This window comes from Microtus ochrogaster, chromosome 17 (assembly GCF_000317375.1).
Source record: "Microtus ochrogaster isolate Prairie Vole_2 chromosome 17, MicOch1.0, whole genome shotgun sequence".
In the NCBI taxonomy this organism is placed as follows: domain Eukaryota; kingdom Metazoa; phylum Chordata; class Mammalia; order Rodentia; family Cricetidae; genus Microtus; species Microtus ochrogaster.
The window spans coordinates 7,313,917-7,328,573 of NC_022019.1; positions in this window are offsets into that span (position 1 = coordinate 7,313,917).

The following is a 14,657-nucleotide window of genomic DNA, read 5'->3' on the forward strand; positions in this document are numbered from 1 at the left end:
CACACACACACACACACACACACACACACACACAAACACACACACACACACACACACACTGGTGCCCCCACACTTGGGTTTTTAGGGTCATTCTGACTTGCATCTTCGGGTGTTTTAGGTCCTGCCATTGCCTCCCAGGCTCCCGCGGCTAGGTGCAGAGGGCACCCAGGGCTCATCTGTCCTTGAGTTCGACTCACGCCCCAGATCTGAATGTGCGTCTTCGGGGAGAAGGTTCCACTGAGTTCCCTCTCGCTCCCAAGCCAAGCTACTCAAGAAGGTCTTTGCCAGCCTGAGCTCTACTTTGCGTGGGAGAAGCGAAAGGCACGAGTTCCACGGTCTCTCTCCTTGGCCCGAAGCTCTCTGCATAGCCATAGAGCAGGGCGGGAGCCGCCGGCCCGGCACCCGCGCTGCTCGCTGCTCAGTGCTCGCTCGCCGCCGCCAGTGCTTTAGGAAGCCGAGCTCTGGTTCCGGGCCAGGGCTTTTGCTCGCGGCCAACGGCCTTCGAGCCCAGCTCCAGGCAGGGACAAAGAAACGCACTGCCCGGGGCCACCAGGGGCAGGGCCCACCGGTGGCGCTGTCCGCGCCCTGCCACCCACAAGCGTCCCGGACCGCGAGCGCGGTGTCCCCAACACAAGCACTGTCCCCGCAGCCCGCCCTAAGGCCGGGTCTCTCTCCCCCTGCTCCTCTTTGTTCACATTGTCTTAGACTCTCAGGTCAAGATGGTGAAAGTTGCTAAGACTTGAGCGCAGCTCCTGACGGCGTGCCAGAGAGATGCAAAGTCCAAAGACCAGAGCCCTGCAGTAGGGAAGCAAATAAAAGGCTTTTTCTGTGGGAAAAGTCAACCTAAGGCGGCGAAGCCCTAGGGCAGGTCCTACTGGGACCAGAGGGTTTTGCCCCAAAGACGAAGGTAGCAATGAATTTGCAGATTTCGCGGATGCTGGAGGTGCCCGTCCCTGGAGCGACCTTCCCCTGCCCCCGGGGTAGAAGGTGCTCGCGCAGGGCCCCCCGAAGGAGAAGAGAGGAGCCAAGTGACCCTCCCTTCTGTCCACTCCCACACCTCTTTGCCGCAGTCCGGGGTCACCCGGAGTCCCGGCACTGGCTTAGTGCGTCTGGCTTGAAAGTTTCCACTGCAGAAGAACCCTGCTGTGTGGTATTTATTAACAGCAGTCTCATCCTCGCTGTTTGAGAGCTGACTGTAACGTTAACTGCTCGGTGGCGGATACAAGAAGCTGGGAGGAAGTGACACTTCTCATAAACTATTAGAGTAGCTTGTATTAATCACCCCAGGTCGCCCACAGCCTTGTGTTAAGCAGGGACTCGGCTAGACCCCTTAGGTACAAAGTGCCAGGTTGATTTAAAAAAAAAAAAAGTGGTGGGAGAGATGGAGAGAATGAAATGCAAGAAGGTGCTGTGTAAAGGCCTGGAGAACAGGGAGCAGGCATTTGCAGAGGACTGAACTGGGTCGGTTTCCACCAGCTGTCTCCAACCACGTTCTTTCTGTCTGAATTTAGCCTGTTCTCCTACCAGCAAAGCCCATTTCCGCCTCTGGGTCCTGAAGCATCCTGTCCCTTTAAAAGTGATGCAGCAGTGAGAAAGAGTAAAGTAGCTGACCCAGCACTTTTGCAGTGTGCTCTTCCCTTCTCATTCCCACTGCAGTCATTTAGTTCCCTGTTCATCTGCATCCCTACCTCCTACCTCGGCGGCGGCAAGCCCCTTCTTGGCCCCCTGCCCCTTTGCTTGCCCATCGGTTTACCTTTGGTCCTTTCCCTGCCTAGTAATAGAAAGGATGACCTTGCTATCTCCCTGACCTTATTACATTTTTTCCAGGCACTCACCCCACGCCCGTGGCTAACCTCTTCAAGGTTGCTTCAGAGTTACACCTTAACTGCATTCAGGTTCTAGAATGTTTTACCAGCACTCGTCAATCGTTACAATCAAATGGTTGGGTGGCTTTCTAGACACTGGTGCTGTGGCTTCCTAGGCACACCTGTCTGGGTGGCAGACTTACGAATAGAAGAAAAACAACATAAAGCAGGCACAGACAATAGCTACTCTGGACAGGTGCCCTCGTTATATGCCTCCTGTAGCCCTCCGTGCATTTCTGCACATGGGGCATTCAGTCAGTTCTAAACCCCAAACTCTCCCATGCTTTCTCTCCTCCGAGGGTCTTAATATCCCTCCCCTTTGACGTTTCTTCCCCCCACCCCCTGACCTTGTATTCTATCAGGTTTGACGTTTGCCTTTCCTGCTACTACTGTAGTGTCTGGGCCCAGACTGGAGTAAGTGATGAGAAGTCAAGGGATTATGACAATGAATGAGCACCCCAAGAGTCCACAGATCTGTAACAGGGGATCCAACATACCTCTTCTCACTGCTGCCGTGTACCCTGGCTCGAATGCCTGCACGGAAGCATGGCCTGTGTGCTATAAGTGCTCAACACATTTCAAGTGGCCATTTGTCCTCTTCACCTGTTCTTGCTTTGTTCACTAATTTGTGTGTCCTATATTGGTTTTGTGCACACCTGCACACACACACACACACACACACACAATCAGCACAGAATCTCTCATCCCCTTCCAGAAACAATAACTGCATATCCAGGCCACAACCCTTCACTTTCTATTTCCTCCATTCTCCCATCCCCAGCCTCCAACCCTGCCATCCACTCATGGCATGGGGTGAAAGGCAGGTGGTTTGGGTTCCCAGACTGACCTCATGGAAAAGTTTGGACTTGGTAGGGCCTGGAACCATTGCAACAAGCCCTGGCCTGCTTCCAGGGGGACAGACACTCCAAGTGCTTTCATGCCTTATCCATTTTACTCTCAAACTGAGTTTGTACTGTCAATACTATTTTGTCACCTTTTTTTTTTTTTTGGTTTGGTTTTTCAAGACAAGGTTTCTCCGTGAAGCCCTAACTATCCTAGAACTCAGTTTGTAGACCATACTAGCCTTGAGCTCACAAAGATCTGCCTGTCTCTGCCTCCCAGTTGCTGGAATTAAAGGCACATTCCACCATGCCTGGCTTTGTCGAATTTTTCCTAATAAGATTGTGGTTTATGAAGATTGAGTAGTATATCATCCCATTGCTAACAAATGGTGGAGCCACGTTCATGCACCTCAGAGCCCCACAGCACAACACTACCATATATGATAAGAGATGACTTCCTGGGTACAATGGTGCACACCTATAGTCGCAGCAGTCAGGAGGGTGAAACTAGATCATTGAGAGTTCAAAGCCACCCTATATCTTAAAAAGAACAAAAACCAGACCTTGTGAGTAACAAAGTAAATATAGAGACATAAATAATGAGTATATGTACTTAACAACCTGTTATTCTGAATATATGTAACACACTTAGATAAAATATATATATACATATATATACAGTTACAGCCAGGCGTGGTGGCACACAACTATAATCCCAGTGCTCAGAAAGCAGAGGCAGACAGATCTCTGTGAGTTCGAGGCTAGTCTGGTCTACAGAGTGAGTGCCAGGACAGCCAGGGCTACAGAAAGAAAAACAAACAAACAAACAGACCCAGTTACAACAGTAGGGAAAGGATAAGAGCGAGAAGAGCCCCAGAAACAATGTTTTAAAAAATGTGCAGGAACCATCTGAAGAATGTTTTCAAATCTCCCCGTGGACACAAAAGACTTGAACAAATAAAAAGACATGGTATTCCTAAAAAGAAAAAAAAATCCCAATTTTGAAAATATATAATCCTTCCTAATCTAAAGGCTTACCATGATTATAATAAAAATGCCAACACATTGTTTTATTAGCCACATTGATGCTAAAGATAATATTGAAAATTCAACTGGCAAATTTTTGACAAAGAAAGAAGTTAACTGAGGTTAACTAGTCATACAATAATTTCAAGTATTTTTAAATTCCAGTAAATAAAACAGAGCATTACCATATAAATAACTGAATAGAGCAGCAATAGTCTAGAAATTTCTTAAAAATCTGAGTACACATTAGAATTTAATATACGATAATTAATGAGGCAAATGAACTAGTTAGTAACTGGTTCTAAAAGAGCTGATGAGGCATCTGGGAGAAAGAGTTTTCCTTCACACTTGAAATGAGGCTAGAGCTCAAATGGATCAAATGCTTAAGTGGAAATTTAAATTGTAACAAGTACTAAAGAAACAATGGAGAAATCCCTCTACACTCCCAGTGGAAAAGCCTTTCTAATTGAATTGCAGAATTCAAATGCCCCAAAAAGAATGCTGAAAAATACAACCACACACAAAATATAGCTCCACAAGAGGAAACCAAATTCAGAAGTTGAAAGGTGGAATAGAGCCCGGCTGTGATGGCGCACGTCTTTAATCCCAGCACTTTGGAGGCAGAGGCAGGAGGATCTCTGTGAATTCAAGGCCAGTTCGAGGTCTACAAGAGCTAGTTCCAGGACAAGTTCCAAAGACCCAAAGAAACCCTGTCTCAAAAAAACAAAAAAAAAAACCATATATGTATATATATAATAGGTAGGCTAGAACAAACTGTGCATATCAAGTCAAAGGGCTGATTTTCCTCTCTATGAACAAACTAAAAATGATTAAGAAGCAAGCAGCCTCTGTTGGGCACAGTGGGTACTTTTCTGGAATCCCAGCACATGGGAGGTGGAGGTAAAGGGATCAGAAGTTCAAGGCCTGACATAGCAGTTCAAGACCAGATGGCCAGATGAGACCCTTTCTTAAAAGGCTAATAATAGTAACAGCGATGATGGTGGTGGTGGTAATAACAATAACAATGATGGTCTGGCGTGATGGTGGTGGTGGTGGTGGTAATAATAGTGATTGTAATAACCATAACAACGATGATCTGGAGTGATGGTGATGGTGGTGGTGGTGGTATTAACCATAACAATGATGGTCTGGCGTGTGCCTGAGTCCAGAAGTCATCACTCCCATCCACGGAGGAAAAAGGATGAACAGACTAAAAGTCAAGAATTCATCTTAAGGCCCCAGAGAACTGAGGTCCTGAGACAGACTGCTGGGGAGCCAGGCAGACACAGAGTCAATACTTCCAAAGCAGAAGAGAGGGGCAGCAATCTGCACCTGGAGCCAAGGTAAGTATAGTTCCTTCAAACTGTAATTCTCGAAGCTCAGTATGAATACGTGTGAGAGTTAAGACATCGTATGGGGTCTAGAATCAGAGGACCCGCCCCCTTTCCCTTATTTTTGATGCTCTCTCAGGTTCCCACTGTGAAGATCGGAAAAAGAATCCTTCTTACTTGCTTTGGAGGAGAGCGAGCCCATTTTGGAAAATACCCAGAACTCCAGTTTCCTGTGTCTGAAGAAACTGTTTGACCCCAGCCTACCTCCACTGGGAAGGGAGATATCCCGAAGCTAACAGCCCCTGCTATCCAAATCCCCACATCAGGCTTGTAAAACAGACACTGAAGCCATCCCTCCTCCATGCCTGGGATGGCTAGTTTTAATCATCAGTGTAATGCAATCTAGATTCGAGTCCTATATGAAATGGTATCTAGAGAATAGGTATTGGTAACGTTGACGACATAAAAAGAAACCCCGCAGTCTGCCCAATGCAACCATCTCGCTTCTCAAACCCAGCAAACGCTGAGCAGCCTTTAACAGCAGTGGAGGCCCATGTCTGAAACTCCAGCAACTCCTTGGAAGAAGTGCTTTTTACCCTCTGGATGCTTCCTTCCCAAAGAAAATGCCTCATCCCTGTTTCCTTCCATTCTCGCCTTTCCCCAACAGAACATTAATCTCCTCTCAGGCCCTACTGACATATTTAATAGTATTTTCTTCATTTGTCTCCAACTCTGAGTGTTGCTAACACCGTTAATGATGTCATAAGCTTAATGACACCCGTCTGAATCTGAAATGTCCCCTCTACAGCTGGAAATTGTGGAGAGGCCATGAAACGGTGAAGAGGTAAGTCCTTGGCAGAAGCATGATGCGGCCTTTGAAGATTCCTATATCAAGTCTTGGTTTTCTGATCTGTGGCTCTGTGAACACATGCACAGCTACAACCCGGCATCACCCCGGGCATTTCTGTACAGTAAAACCTTATAGAGGCCTTGAAACTAGTAAGTATAACTTTATGGTGGAGGACTCAGCCCACATGCACATGGCCCTCAGTTCCATCACCAGCCTGTCGTCAAAAAGAAGTCTTTCTTCGAGCTTTTCCAAATGTGTTGTATATTGTTGTCCTCCATGGTCAGCCCACTATGCCACTGTACAGTGCTGCTGTGGTGTTAAAGGGCTTGTACTTCGTTCTCTATCGAATTTGTTCCATTCCTAGCAAGGGGCTTGGGGGAACTGGGGCCCCTGAGTCAGCAGAGATTCCCTGACCCCAGGTCATCAGAACACGATGGGCTCCAGAGATCTGGGAGAACCCCTTTGAGTTCTCCCAAGCCCCGATATGTCTCTACACTCCCCCTAACTTAAAGACATAAAAAAATAAGTGAAAATTATTCATCGGGCCAGACAACACAGGCTTCAGCATGCTTGCGCTCACCAGCCTTAGCTTAGAGAAGTGCGTGAATATGGATCTGCATGGAGAGTTAAAGTTACAGTGGGAGAACCACTTTAGAATGTGACAGAGTCACAAGACCTCGGGCACCATTTTGTACTGCGTGTGCTTTAAAAAAAAGTATGTAATCAAAGTCAGCATCTTAAATTTCCCTAGGCTACATGTTACAGCAAAAAAGAGTACATTAATTCTATCAATTATGCTAGCATGGTAACTCGATTCAATAACTATCCCAACTTCTCAGTGTTACAGTTTACCAAGGTGGTCTTTTAAAGAGACTGTGCAACTTTCTTTTGTTCATTGTTTGGGTTGGGTTTTTTGACACAGAGTCTCACTACGCGGCTCAAGTTCATCTGGAATTCTTTCTTAAAACTTCTGCATCCTGATTACCAGAAAGTATGAATTTCTGGCATGCGCCGGAACCCTCTAAGAACACACGACACCTTTCTGTATCATCTTCTAAACAGCTTTTATAATTTAACGAATCCCATTTGACTGGAGGAAGGCAGCTCTATCTGTCTCACTTGGCCGTTATTCTACTGCTCACCACAATGTCTATGGTAGCCAGGAAGAGATCTAGAAAGCGCCTATCCACCAAACTCCCCGAAGCTGGCTATGATTTAAAGAGAGGAAATGGGAGTCAAGGGGAAAGGGAGTCTACTGTGAGCTACTCAGACCCGGGAGCTACCCAGTGAGCCATTTCCAGTAGCCAGTCAGGAATTACTGAGTAGCGTGGGCTCAGAGACAAGTGAGAAAACACGTCATGCCCAGCGTACTGCTCCATGGTGGACAGATGCCACCAGGATATTGCTATTTGCAGTGCATAGGGATCTCTGGAAGGTGAAGAAGTGACATGGGATTGGAAATGCCAACAGTGATGCCCTTCCTCCTGTTCTCCACAGTATTGCAGCCTGACCCTACAGGATTTAAATGCCCTGTCACTAATCGACTTCAGTACAATGCTGTGTGCTTCGGTGTGTTGACTACACAGTGAAAAGGCAACGAGACAGTCCTGGTGCTCCTAAGTCCACCCAAATGTGACGGAAAGTGTACATTTTGAGTCATTTCCCCCTCAAAAGCTGTAAGATCCAAGAGGCTGTGCCCTTTATTAATCCTTAAATATTTCTCTGATAATGGTTCAGCTGCTTGCGTGGATGCGTCTTTCAGCTTAGGTTAGGTGACCTGTGTCCAAGTACTCACTTCTGTGGATTTCAGACATTACAGTAGCCGACGGCCAAAGCAAAGCCCCAAACTCCATGACCTTTTCCCCAACAAAAATTATTGTCCTCTGAAATAAATGGAAAGATGTAAACAGCAGTGCTATGTCAATTAAACTGTACCTAGAAGATTTAAAAAAAAAAAAAAAAGACATGATTCACTGTGCTGAGCTGAAGAAAACCAACAGCAACAAAACAAGATGAAGTAGAATGGGCCTCCACAGTCCGAAGGTTCGGAGAAAGGAAAGACCATTCAGGTAGGAATGGAGGGGCACGCCTGTAACTCTAACCCTAGGGAGGCTGAAACAGAAGAGCAGAGTTTGAGACCAGCCTTGGCTTCATAGTGAAACCCTGTCTCAAAAGAAAAAAAAAAAAACCGTGAGTGAGGAAGAAGAGGAGGAGGAGAAGAGGAAGATAATGGAGGGCAGGGAGGGAAATCAGTTAAAAAGAGGAGCGCGAACTAGATTGTGTCCTTCAGAAAGCCTCCTACCAGGCAGACTAAGCTAGGAACGTGGGAACCAGGGCTAGCCCAGAGATGTGCTCAAAGCCTGAACTCCATCCCGGCACTGCAAAAATGTAAATGAAAGAAAATAGTCCCAAAAACCATTTCCGCTCCTGTACAATGGGTTGTTTCCAGGATTAGAAAGAAAGAGTAGTATAAAAAAGTGTCTAGTCCCAAATTTTTTCCAAAAAAGTCTTGTGAAGATACAACTTATTAATAAGCACACATTAATTTTACCAAAACAGTAAACTGATTTAACAGAAAAAAAGGGAATCTTATTTATGAAGATTAAATAATAACGGGGAAGAAAGTAGAGAAGTCATTTGAATACAGTACAAATAATACTATACAAAGCCCACCAAAGCCTGGGGTATGGTTCAGGAGGCAAGTCCAAAGGAGACGACAGATCATGAATTTATTGCTGCGTTTGTCCCCATCCCCTAGATTTTCAATAGGGTGATAATGGCGTTTCTGAAGCTACGTGGTACCTTTTTCATAGTAATTTACCCACTTCCTGTTGCATATCCTCTAGAGCTGTTCACAATGACCCCAAACAATGATTTTATTCAACTCATCATTTATGAAGAGCCAAGAGCCCACCTCCAGAAGGAAAGTAAAACAACCGAGAGATCCCTGCCCTCATTATGTCCTGTGAAGATAACAATGGTGGAAGCACTCACATTGTAAGCCCCTTGGAATATTTAGGGTGACTGTATCAGGATTTCTACCAGGGTAAAACGAGGGCAAGGAAAGGGCAAGTGAGTCAGATTTGCTCAAGGCAGTCCTGACTAGGTAGGTCTAATGTCCATAGGGTCAGCCTGAGGGTTGGCGACTGGAGACAGGACCCTATCCTGCCATCCAGGGATGGAATTTCTCCTTCCTCAGAAAACCTCCCATTCTCTTTGCGGTGTCCTTTGAAAGCAGACTGTCCCCCGCAACAATGTATCAGTTAAAGCTGTGACACTATTACAGGTGAAGAAAGTTGTGGCTGTGGCTTTTCTGTTGCTGTAATAAAATACCATGGCCAAAACAGCTAGCTGTAACTGAGGTGTTCTAGAAAATGGAGTCTGTTTTCAGTGTCTGTGTCCAGAGGGCTAAGAGTCCATCATGGAAGGAGAGCATGGCAGCAAGCAGGGGACGCAGCAACCCGAGCAGGATGGCAGGAGCTCTCAGAAAGAACTGACATTGTCCCCAGGTTCTCACTCTCAAAACCCACCCCCAGTGACATAACTCTTCCAGCAGGGCCACACCACCTAAGCCTCCTAAGCCAAACAGCACCACGGACTGGGGACCATGTGTTCCAAATAACTGAGCCCGTGGGCTACATTCTTCATCGAGACACCATAGAAGTCTAGTTGGAAGAAGTGCATCACTGCAGGCACGTCCTCAAAAGAGAGTAACTGGCTCTCAGGATTCCAGCCCTACCCTTTCCCTGGCCCTGAGAACAGCTTGCTCGCTGCCACTGTGTTCTGCCTCACCATAGGCTCAGAAACAAATTAGCCTGATGACCCCGAACTGAAAACTCTGAAGCCATGAGCCAAATATAAAGATTTATTACTTGAAGCTGTTTTTCCGAGAGATCTTGTGTTCATGAAAGAAAGCTAAGCCGAATATCTTTCAACTGAGAAGATGTGCCCAAAAGTTTATCTAGAACATTGGTTCTCAACCTGTGGATCTCAACCCCTTGGGGGGAGTCAGATGACCCTTTCACAGGGGTCGCCTAAGACCATCCGAAAAACGCAGGTATTTACACTACCATTCATAACAATAGCAAAATTATAGTAATAGACTAACAATGAAAATAATTTTACAGTTAGGGGTCACTACAACATGAACTGTAGAAAAGGGTCAAAGCATTAGGAAAGTTGATAACCACTGATCCAGAATGATCTACCTTACCTAAAGCCAACAGGTTATCCATGTTGATTGCCCCAACTAAGCATTGGATCACTGGGGTTGCCATTTTGCTGGAAGACACATCAAATAGATCCTCATAGCCACTCAATGTCTCTTCATTATTTTCTCCTGTTTCCAAAGTCATAAACCTTTAAGCCTAGTACTCAGGAAGCTGAGGCAAGAGTATGGTGAATTGGGGGTCAGCCAGGGCTACATGGCAAGACCCTAACTCAAAAGGTCAGAAAACATCAATGAAAGCCATGCATGTCGCACTTCGTTTCAGACCACACTGAATACAGTCCTCTTGGGATAGACGCCATACTTATTTCTTTCTTCCTAAGCGCAGCCTGACACAATGTTCCATCATTAAAAAGAAACAAACAACAACAACCACAACAAAAACCTCCGTTGGCAGGGGCACCTTAAACGAGGGCAGCATTCCTTATTTGCGCAGGCTTTTGTTTTAATCCTGGTTTTAGAAAGATAGAATCCATAATAGATGCTGGAAAGATGACAGCAGAGACAAGCTTTGCGTCCTATTGACTGTAACCTCAAATGGGAGGAGGGAAAGTGTGGAGCGTGGCCTTGATTTTCACACTATGGCTTCCAAATTCTTTGTGACCTTTGTTGACCCTTGTTTTCATGGGTCAATCTCTTGTTTAAAGTTATTTTATCTTCAGCCCCTCCTGATTTACATAACTGACCTCATTTGTGCCATCGGCTGTTTGCCAATGTCCTTAACCAGGGCCATTTTACCCCCACAAGAAAACCACTGTCTAGAAGTTACATCTGGTCTCACGACTGGGGGCATCATGAAGATAGAGGCCAGCGGTGACACCAAATGTCTCTGGTGCACAGGACAGACCACTGTTCCCTAAAATGTCTGTAGTGCTGATCCCGAAACACTAATGTAGACCACAAATTTGAGACATCCCTCACAAACTTCGATGACTTTCTAAAACTCTAGATCTATGAAGGAAGTAATAATTTAAAAGGCTGGAAAGATAATGAACATCATGGGGGTTTTTACCTGTACTCAATGGTTTTGTTACATGAAGAGAATCAATACGATACATAGATATAGATATAGATGTAGATGTAGATATAGATATGTATGCAAAACTATGAAGAGAGAGAGATTTACTACAAAGAACAGGCCTTTAATCACAGAGGTTGATAAATCCAAAGTCTTTAGAGCCAGAGTCCCAGTTTAAGGCTTAGGCAAGAAGCAATTGTCGAACCAGGAAGAGTCTGAGTCCTACTCCAAAGGTCACCAGGCAGGTACAAAGGTTGCCAGGCAGGTGCAAAGGTCACCAGGCAGGAAAATTTGCTCAACCTCAGGTCAGCCTTTTATTATCTTTTTTTTTTTAAATTAAGGAAGCCATGGTAAAAGTCATTGGGAAAGACCATGGTGGGATCCTGTGAGACAGGCTTTCATTCTCTTCAACTGATTAGATAAAAGCTCACTCACATTCGAGAAAACCATCTGTTGTTCTCAATCTGTAGTTTTAAATGTTAATTTCATCTAAAACATTCTCTCAGAAATACCCAGGGTAACATTTGACCGAATATCTAGGCAACCTCTAGGAACAGACAAACTGAACATAAAATTAAGCAGCACACACCCGAGGACAGTAGGGAACATCAGGAAGGTCAGGAGTTTATGCTTAATCCAGGAATGGTGGCAAATGCCTAAAATCCCAGCACTTAAAGAGAGGGTTCAAGGCCTGTCTGAACTACACAGCAAGTACCAGGTCACCCAGGGTTATATAGCATGACTCTGCCTCGGTTCTTTTAAACGTCTAAGAAACAAGGAATCGAAAGACTGATACTAAAATATCATTTATTACTTTTATCATGGAAGATAATCAGTTAATGCTACAGGAAGGTTTCTGGCTCTGGAATCATATGCATGATTCTTCTGGAACCTTGAACTGTAACACACCTCACATCAGAATTCAGAATCACTTAGGGCTCTTGTGCCCTTCCTTGCCAGAACCAAGAAGCCGAATCAAGAGTGTGGAAGGAACCTTTGTGATCAAAACAACTAAAGACCCTAAGAGGGAAAACCAGCAGGGCTGGGTGTGGAGCTCAGGGCAGAGCATTTGCCTAGCATTCATGAGCCATGGTTTGAGCTCTGTCACTGGGGAAGAGGGGATTAACTTGTGAAATTCACAATCGCAAACTATATATTCTCTAAAAAAAACAATGACAATAATCTAAATTATTTAAGAAATTTTATTTTATTTAGACACTCAAAATATTGAGCAATTAAATAGCAAGCTAGGATTTCACGTTAACCACTAAAAGGAATGGAGAAAGTCCAAACCTATGCTAGTAAAAGGATGTTCCCCTTCGGCTGTTTTTACTGAAAGTTAAGAGTGCTTAGGAGAGACTGATTGATTGATGTTCTTTCTGATTGTCACTATCAAATGGAACCCTGGGAAGAGGGGTTGGTCCTGGCTGTACTTCAGGATTCTGTGTAGACTGGCAACATAATACAGGTGCTTGGGACTGTATCTCAGGGTTATTGCTAGAACTTCCTTCCCTTTTAGTTAAGAAGCTAAGTGCTTCATAGCCTCTTACTCTCTGTCCTCTGACCAGTTGTAAATCTCTGAATTATTCTCCACCTACTACAAAAAGAGCTGCTCTATGAAAGTTGAGAGCTCTTCTGATCTAGGAGGGTAAAGAAAAGTACGTGGAGGGCAGTTTGATACCACGTCTGACTAGAAGATAATAGTAGGTTTTCCTCTAGGGCCTGTTACCTACCCATCCATGGACTCTTGACCCAGTTAACAGCACAATCAGAGTGGTTGGTTATCCTTCCCTTCCAGTGAGGGTAACTATTCATTTCCTCCTGAGATGCAGGGATTATCTCAGGAGAGAGGACAAAAGAACAAAATGTAAGCGCCAGTTTAGAGAAGACTGCTGCAAACCGGTATGTTCCAGATATGACAACGCCATTGCACACAAACTCATTGCACTGTGGTTGACTGCACAAGACCTGGACATAGTCAAGCCAGGAAAATCCAGCGCGAGCAGCAGAAGGTGGCTCATGGAGTCAGGTCTCTATCTGATGAGCCATTGGAAGCCGATGTCTAATAGTGGAGGGGAAATCCGTTTTCTTCAGGGACACGGTCCCTGGTAGGTTGGTTGCCCATGCTGCAGTGAATGGCCTTATGCCCATAAACAAACTGGCAGCACCAAGAGGACTCAGTGGGTCAATAAAAAAGAGCACAACAAGTTGGAAAGGAGAAATGGAGAATACAAGAAGAGTTGAAGGAGAAGCAGTAGAGGTTGGGTTTTCATCAAAGCACGTGCATGTGATTCTCAAACTGTTGAAATAGGAGCAGTGGGGCTGTGTCCCCGGCACCCGGCCGCCCACACGGCTAGCTTATGCCCGGAAATAATTACACGGAAACTGTATTCTTTTAAACACTGCCTGGCCCATTAGTTCCAGCCTCTTATTGGCTAGCTCTTACATATTGATCTATCCCATTTCTAATATCCCTGTAACACCATGAGGTATCTTACCAGGGAAGATCTTAACCTGCATCTGTGTCCGGTAGGAGAATCATGGCGACTCCTTGACTCAGCTTCTTTCTCCCAGCATTCTGTTCTGTTTACTCCAGCTACCTAATTTTATGTCCTATTAAAGGGCCAAGGCAGTCTCTTTATTTAACCAATGAAATTAACACAAAACAGAAGACTCTCCCCCGCATCATCAAACTAAATTAAAATGCAGAGTGCTGACCTAGACTTTTACTCAAAGTGTTGACTTGCAGGGCTGGAGAGATGGCTCAGAGGTTAAAAGAACTGACCACTGTTCCGGAGGTCCTGAGTTCAATTCCCAGCAACCACATGATGGCTCACACCCATCTATAATGAGATCTGGTGCCCAAAACGCTATGTACATAACAAATAAATTTAAAAAAAACTGTTGACTTGCTTAATTTAAATAGTCCCAAATAAGCAGTAAAGAAAAAGTACAAGACATGTAAAGTATGGTTAATAATAATAATAATAGTAATAATAATAATAAGGTTACAATTTCAGAGGCAAGGTTTCCATAACTCTTTTCTCTGCTCTGATTCAAAATAAAGTTTTGGATAAAACAAGGTCTTACTAATGTTATTTTTCAAGGTAATCATCAAGAAAAATTATGTAGTAATAATTTTAATTTGATCAATATCTAGGATAAGATTTTCAGAATTTGGTTATCCATTTACAACCCATCTATCTGCTAATCATACACACATTCTTAAATATTATTTCATTGAGCTTACCTCTCTGATATTAATGACATTTTTGTATACATATTGTATACCACATGTAATGTGTAACCAGCTCCAAAGTCTAAAGAAGTCCTGAATATTCTCAGGATCTAAGCTCTGCTTATGAAGCTGTTCCTCTTCGAGAGACTGAAGCCAGGACAAACTCCAACAGAGCCACTGTAAAACAGGCTAAAATGCCTAGCCAGAAGAAACCACTAGGAATCCCAGCACTCAGGAGCCTTAGGCAGGAGGATCACCA